The sequence below is a fragment of the Muntiacus reevesi genome, chromosome 15 (genome assembly GCF_963930625.1).
Source record: "Muntiacus reevesi chromosome 15, mMunRee1.1, whole genome shotgun sequence".
Taxonomy (NCBI): domain Eukaryota; kingdom Metazoa; phylum Chordata; class Mammalia; order Artiodactyla; family Cervidae; genus Muntiacus; species Muntiacus reevesi.
The window spans coordinates 49,707,289-49,715,505 of NC_089263.1; positions in this window are offsets into that span (position 1 = coordinate 49,707,289).

Consider the following 8,217-nt stretch of genomic DNA (forward strand, 5'->3'; position numbering starts at 1 on the left):
ATGTCCATCGAGTTGGTGATGCCATCCAACCATCTCATCCTCTGTAATCCCTTTCTGCTCCAACTTTCAATCTTTCCAAGGATCAGAGTCATTTCAAATGAGTCAGTTCTTCATATCAGGTGGCCAGAGTATTGGAGTTTTAGCTTCAGCATCAGTCCTTCCAAAGAATATTCAGGACTGATTTCCTTAGGGATGGACAAGTTGGGCCTCCTTGAGGTCCAACGGACTCTCAAGAGTCTTCTCCAACACCACTCTTCAAAAGCATCAATTCTACATGCTCAGCTTTCTTTATAGTTCAAGTCTCACATCCATACATGACTACTGGAAAAACCATAGCCTTGACTAAACAGACCTTTGTTGGCAAAGTAATGTCTCTGCTTTTTAATATGCTGTCTAGGTTGGTCATCGCCTTTCTTCCAAGGAGCAAGTGTCTTTTAATTTAAGGCTGCAGTCACCATCTGCAGTGATCTTGGAGCCCAAGAAAATAAAGTCTCACACTGTTTCCATTGTTTCCCCATCTATTTGCCATGAAGTGATGGGACCAGAGGCATGATCTTAGTTTTCTGAACGTTGAGTTTAAGCCAACTTTTTCACTCTCCTTTTTCACCTTCATCAAGAGGCTCTTTAGTTCTTCTTTGCTTTCTGCCATAAGGGTGGTGTCATTTGCATATCTGAGGTTATTGATATTTCTCCCAGCAATCTTGATTCCAGCTTGTGCTTTATCCAGTCCAATATTTCCCATAATGTACTCTTCATATAAGATAAATAAGCAGGATGACAATATACAGCCTTGACATAATCCTTTTCTGATTTGGAATCAGTCTGTTGTCCAATGCTCAGTTCTAACTGTTGCTTCTTGACCTGCATACAGACTTCTCAGGAGGAAGGTCAAGTGATCTGGTATTCCCAAATCTTTAAGAATGTTCCAGAGTTTGTTGTGATCCACACAGTCAAAGGTTTTGGCATAGTCAATAAAGCAAAAATAGATGTTTTTCTGGAACTTTCTTGCTTTTTTGATGATCCAACAGATGATGGAAATTTGATCTCTGGTTCCTCTGAATTTTCCAAATCTAGCTTGAACATCTGGAAATTCATGGTTCATGTATTGTTGAAGCCTGGCTTGGAGAATTTTGAGCCTTACTTTGTTAGCGTGTGAGATGAGTGCAATTGTGCGGTAGTTTGAGCATTCTTTGGCATTGCCTTTATTTGGGATTCAAATGAAAACTGACCTTTTCCAGGCCTGAGGTCACTGCTGGGTTTTCCAAATTTGCTGGCATATTGAGTGTAGCACTTTCACAGCATCAACTTTTAGGATTTGAAATAGCTTAACTGGAACTCAAGGAGATCCAACCAGTTCATCCTAAAGAAGATCAGTCCTGGGTGCTCATTGGAAGGACTGATGCTGAAGCTGAAACTACAATACTTTGGCCACCTGATGCAAAGAGTTGACTCATTGAATAAGACCCTGATGCTGGGAGGGATTGGGGGCAGGAGGAGAAGGGGACAATAGAGGATGAGATGGTTGGATGGCATCACCGACTCGATGGAGATGGGTTTGAGTGGACTCCGGGAGTTGGTGATGGACAGGGAGGCCTGGCATGCTGCGATTCATGGGGTCGCAAAGAGTTGGACATGTCTGAGAGACTGAACTGAACTGAACTGAACTGAATTGGAATTCCAGCACCTCCACTAGCTTTGTTCGTAGTGATGCTTTCTAAGGTCCAATTGACTTTGCATTCCAGGATGTCTGGGCTCTAGGTGAGTGAGCACAGCATCGTGCTTATCTGGGTCATTAAGATCTTTTTTTGTACAGTTCTGTGTATTCTTGCCACCTCTCCTCAATATCTTCTTCTATTAGGTCCATACCATATCTGTCCTTTATTGTCCTTCACTTCATGCCCATCTTGGCATGAAATGTTCCCTTGGTATACAATTTTCTTGAAGAGTTCTCTAGTCTTTCCAATTCTATTGTTTTCCTCTATTTCTTTGTATTAGTCACGAGGAAGTCTTTCTCATCTCTCCTTGCTGTTCTTTGGCACTATGCATTCAAATGGGTATATCTTTCATTTTCTCCTTTGCCTTTAGCTTATCTTCCTTTCTCAGCTACCTGCAAGGCCTCCTCAGACAACCATTTTGCCTTTTTGCATTTCTTTTTCTTAGAGATGGTCTTGATCACTGCCTCTTGTACAGTGTCATGAACCTCCATTCATAGATAATACATACTCAAGACTTAATTCCCAAAGTGTGCAGTTTTCTCTAAAGCAATGTCAGTGATTCAATCCACTGTAATGATGTTTAGAGGAAAAAGAAACCAAACTGCAAAAATGTCCCAGTAAAAGATAAGTTATCTGAGAATGGAAATGCATTCTGTATGAAATATTTCACACGAGCCCTTATGAGATTCCTCTCAGCTATACAACTAGGCTTGCTTTCATAACTGGGGCTGTTCTCCTGGGATTTGTGCTGCTTTTCAGCTTTGATAAAACAGAAGAGAAGGGATGATTATATAGAGTTGGATTGGTTAACCACTCTAGGGACAAGGGCTTATGAGCTCCTCAATAGGCTTTTCACAACAAACAAAATACAGTTTTTGAAATATAAGCAAGCACAAAAGGTTTCTAATTTAAAGGGAAAACTGGTTTTAGGTGGTGATTTTTCTTGTTTTTTTTTTTTTTTTTTTTTTTATGTTTCTTTGATCACTGTTCTCACCTCCCTAGAATACTGAAGTGGTTTGCACTTCCCTTCTCCAGTGGACCACATTTTGTCAGAACTCTCCACCATTACCAGTCCGTCTTGGGTGCCCCTTCACGGCATGGCTCATAGTTTAATTGAGCTAGACAAGGCTGTGATCCATGTGATTATATTGGTTAGTTTTCTGTGATTGTGGTTTTCAGTCTGTCTGCCCTCTGATGGAGAAGGATAAGAGGCTTATGGAAGCTTCCTGATGGGAGAGACTGACTGAGGGGGAAACTGGGTCTTGTTCTGATGGGTGTGGCCATGCTCCATAAATCTTTAATCCAATTTTCTATTGAAGAACAGGGCTGTGTTCCCTCTCTGTTATTTGACTTGAGGCCAAACTATGGTGAAGGTAATGAAGATAATGGTGGCCTCCTTCAAACGGTCCCATGCATGAACTGCTACACTCAGTGCCTGCAACCCTGCAGCAGGCCACCACTGACCCACGATCCACTGGAGACTCCGGACACTCACAGGTAAGTCTGGGTCAGTCTCTTGTGGGGTCACTGCTCCTTTCTCCTGGGTCCTGATGCACAAAGTTCTGTTTGTGCCCTCCAAGAGTCTATTTTCCGACCCTGTGTAAATTCTGGTGTCTCTATGGTGGGGTTAACGGCGACCTCCTCCAAGAGGTCTTATGCCACACCCAAGCCTGCTGGGCCAGAGCCCCTGTCCCTGCGGCAGCCCACTGCTGACCCGTGCCTCCGCAGGAGATGCTCAAACACAGTCTGTCTCAGGCTCTGTGGGGTCCCTGGGGCCTGTGCACAGAAAGTTTATTTGAGGCCTCTGAGAGTTTCTGAAGGGAATGGAGTTTGATTTTAAATATGAATTTTCCCCTCCTATGGTCTTAATAGGGCTTCTCCTTTGCCCTTGGATGTGAGGGATCTCCTGATGGCCAGTCCAGCAAAGTGCAACCACCGCTCCTGACCTTGGACGTGGGGTGTCTCCTCTCAGCCAATCCCCATTCCAATGCCATGCCAGCCACTTCAGTATTCTTGCCTTGAGAACCCCATGAACAGTATGAAAAGGCAAAAAGATAGGACACTGAAAGATGAATTCCCCCAGTCAGTAGGTGCTCAATATGCTACTGGAGATCAGTGGAAAAATAACTCCAGAAAGAATGAAGAGACAGAGCCAAAGCAAAAACAACACCCAGCTGAGGATGTGATTGGTGATAGAAGCAAGGTCCAATGCTTGAAAAAGCAATATTTCATAGGAACCTGGAATATTAGGTCCATGAATCAAGGTAAACTGGAAGTGGTCAAACATGAGATGACAAGAGTGAACATCAACATTTTAGGAATCAGCAAAATAAAATGGGCTGGAATGGGTGAATTTAACTCAGATGACATGAGTTATCTACTACTGTGTGCAAGAATCCCTTAGAAGAAATACAGTAGCTATCATAGTCAACAAAAGAGTTCAAAAATCAGTACTCTGTTGCAGTCTTAAAAGCGACAGAATGTTTTCTGTTCGTTTCCAAAGCAAACGATTCAATATCATGGTAATCCATGTCTATGTGCAAACCAGTAATGCTGAAGAAGTTAAGCTGAATGGTTTCATGCAGACCTACAAGGCCTTCTAGAACTGACACCCCCAAAAGATGTCCTTCTCATTATAAGGGACTGGAATGCAAAAGAAGGAAGTCAAGAAACACCTGGAGTAACAGGCAAATTTGGCCTTGGAGTACAGAACAAAGCAGGACAAAGGCTAATAGAGTTTTGCCAAAAGAACGCACTGGTCATAGCAAACACCTTCTTCCAACAACATAAGAGAAGACTCTAAACATCATCAGATGGTCAACACTGAAATCAGATTGATTCAATTATTTGCATGCAAAGATGGGGAAACCCTATACAGTCAGCAAAAACAAGATAGGGAGCTGACTGTGGCTCAGATCATGAACTCCTCATTGCCAAATTCAGATTTAAATTGAAGAAAATAGGGAAAAACCACTACATCATTCAGGTAAGACATAAATCAAATCCCTAACAATTATACGCTGGAAGTGAGAAATAGCTTTAAGGGACTAGATCTCATAGACTGAGTGCCTGATGGACTATGGACAGAAGTTCATGACATTGTACAGGAGACAGGGATCAAGGCCATCCCCAAGGAAAAGAAATGCAAAAAAGCAAAATGGCTGCCTGAGGAGGCCTTACAAATAGCTGTGAAAAGAAGAGAAGCAAAAAGCAAAGGAGAAAAGGAAAGATATACCCATGTGAGTGCAGAGTTCCAAAGAATAGCAAGAGAGATAAGAAACCCTTCCTCAGTGATCAATGCAAAGAAATAGAGGAAAACAATAGAATGGGAAAAACTAGAGATATCTTCAAGAAAATTAGAGATACCAAGGGAAGATTTCATGCAAAGATGGGCTCAATAAAGGACAGAAATGGCATGGACCTAACAGAAGCAGAAGATATTAAGAAGAGGTGGCAAGAATACACCAGAAAAACTGTACAAAAAAAGATCTTCATGACCCAGATAATATTGATGGTGTGATCATTCACCTAGAGCCAGACATTCTGGAATGTGAAGTCAAGTGGGCCTTAGGAAGCATCACTGCGAACAAAGCTAGTGGAGAAGATGGAATTCCAGTTGAGAGAGCTCAAATCCTAAAAGATGATGCTGTCAAAGTGCTGCACTCAATATGTCAGCAAATTTGGAAAACTCAGCAGGGGACACAGGACTGGAAAGGGTCAGTTTTCATTCCAAATCCAAAGAAAGACATTGTCAAAGAAAGCTTAAACTACCGCACAGTTGCACTCATCTCAAACACTAGTAAAGTATGGCTCAAAATTGTCCAATCCAGGCTTCAGCAATATGTGAACCGTGAACTACCAGATGATCAAGCTAGTTTTAGCAAAGGCAGAGGAACCAGAGATCAAATTGCAAACATCCACTGGGTCATTGAAAAAGCAAGAGAGTTCCAGAAAAACATCTATTTCTGCCATAGTGACTATGCCAAAGCCTTTGACTGTGTAGATCACAATAAACTGTGGAAAATTCTGAAAGAGATGGGAATACCAGACCATCTGACCTGCCTCTTGAGAAACCTGTATGCAGGTCAGGAAGCAACAGTTAGAACTGGACATGGAACAACACACTGATTCCAAATAGGAAAAGGAGTACGTCAAGGCTGTATATTGTCACCCTGCTTATTTAACTTATATGCAGAGTACATCATGAGAAATGTTGGGCTGGAGGAAGCACAAGCTGGAATCAAGATTGTTGCGAGAAATATCAATAACCTCAGATATGCAGTGACCCTACCCTTATGGCAGAAAGAGGAGAAAACTAAAGTGCTTCTTGATGAAAGTGAAAGAGGAGAGTGAAAAAGTTGGCTTAAAGCTCAACATTCAGAGAACTAAGATCATGGCATCCGGTCCCATCACTTCAATGCAAATAGATGGGGATGCAGTGGAAACAATGGCTGATTTTATTTTGGGGGGCTCCAGAATCACTGCAGATGGTGATTGCAGCCATGAAATTAAAAGATGCTTACTCCTTGAAAAGAAAGCTATGACCAATCCAGACAGCATGTTGATAAACAGAGACATTACTTTGTCAACAAATGTCTGTCTAGTCAAGGCTATGGTTTTTCCAGTAGTCCTGTATGGAAGTGAGAATTGGACTACAAAGCAAGTTGAGCACTGAAGAATTGATGCTTTTGAACTGTGATGTTGGAGAAGATTCTTGAGAGTGCCTTAGACTACAAAGAGGTCCAACCAGTCCATCCTAAAGGAGATCAGTCCTGGGTGTTCATTGGAAGGACTGATGTTGAAGTTGAAACTCCAATACTTTGGCCACTTGATGTGAAGAGCTGACTCATTTGAAAAGACCCTGATGCTGCGAAAGATTGAATGCAGGAGGAGAAAGGGACGACAGAGGATGAGATGGTTGGGTGGCATTACCGACTCAATGGACATGAGTTTGGGTATACACCGGGAGTTGGTGATAGACAGGTAGGCCTGGCGTGCTGTGGTTCATGGGGTCATAAACAGTCATACACAACTGAGCAACTGAACTGAAGGGAACATTTCATGCAAAGATGGGCTTGATAAAGGACAGAAATGATATGGACCTAACAAAAGTAGAAGATATTAAGAAGAGGTGGCAAGAATACACAGAAGAACTGTACAAAAATGATCTTCACGACCCAGATAATGGCAATGAGGTGATCACTCACCTAGAGTCAGACTTCCTGGAATGTGAAGTCAAGTGTCCCTTAGGAAGCATCGTTATGAACAAAGCTAGTGGGAGTGATGGAATTCCAGTTAAGAGATTTCAAATCCTAAAAGATGATGCTGTTAAGGTGCTATATTAATTATGCCAGCAAATTTGGAAAACTCAGCAGTGGCCACAGGGCTGGAAAAGGTCAGTTTTCACTTAAGTCCCATAGAAAGGCAAAGAACGCTCAATTACCCCACAGTTGCACTCATCTCACATGCTAGTAAAGTAATGCTCAAAATTCTCCAAGCCATGCTTCAACAATACCTGAACCGTGAACTACCAGATATTCAAGCTGGTTTTAGAAAAGGCAGAGGAAGCAGAGATCAAATTTCTGACATCCACTGGATCATCAAAAAAGCAAGAGAGTTCCAGAAAAACATCCATTTCTGTTTTATTGACTATGCCAAAGTCTTTGACTCTGTGTAACTGTGGAAAATTCTGAAAGAGATAGGAATACCATACCACCTGACCTGCCTCTTGACATATCTGTATGCATGTCAGGAAGCAAGAGTTAGAACTGGATATGGAACAACAGGCTGGTTCCAAATAGGAAAAGGAATATATCAAGACTGTATATTGCCACCCTGCTTATTTAACTTATATGCAGAGTGCATCATGAGAAATGCTGGGCTGGAGGAAGCTACAAGCTGGAATCAAGATTGCCGGGAGAAACATCAATAACCTCAGATATGCAGATGACACCATTCTTATGGCAGAGAGTGAAGAAGAACTAAAGAGCCTCCTGATGAAAGTGAAAGGAGAGTGAAAAACTTGGCTTAAAATTCAACATTCAGAAAACTAAGATCATGGCTTCTCATCCCATCACTTCATGGCAAATAGATGGGGAAACCGTGGAAACAGTGGCTGACTTTATTTTGGGGGGCTCCAAAATCACTGCAGATGTTGACTGCAGCCATGAAATTAAAAGATGCTTACTCCTTAGAAGGAAAGCTATGACCAACCTAGACAGTATATTGAAAAGCAGAGACATTACTTTGTCAACAAATGTCTGTCTAGTCAAGGTTATGGTTTTTCCAGTAGTCATGTATGGATGTGAGAGTTGGACTATAAAGAAAGCTGAGAGTCGAAGAATTGATGCTTTTGATCTATAGTGTTGGTGAAGCCTCTTGAGAGTCCCTTGGACAGCAAGGATATCCCACCAGTCTATCCTAAAGGAAATCAGTCCTGAATGTTCATTGGAAGGACTGATGTTGAAGCTGAAACTCCAATACTTTGTCCACCTGATGCGAA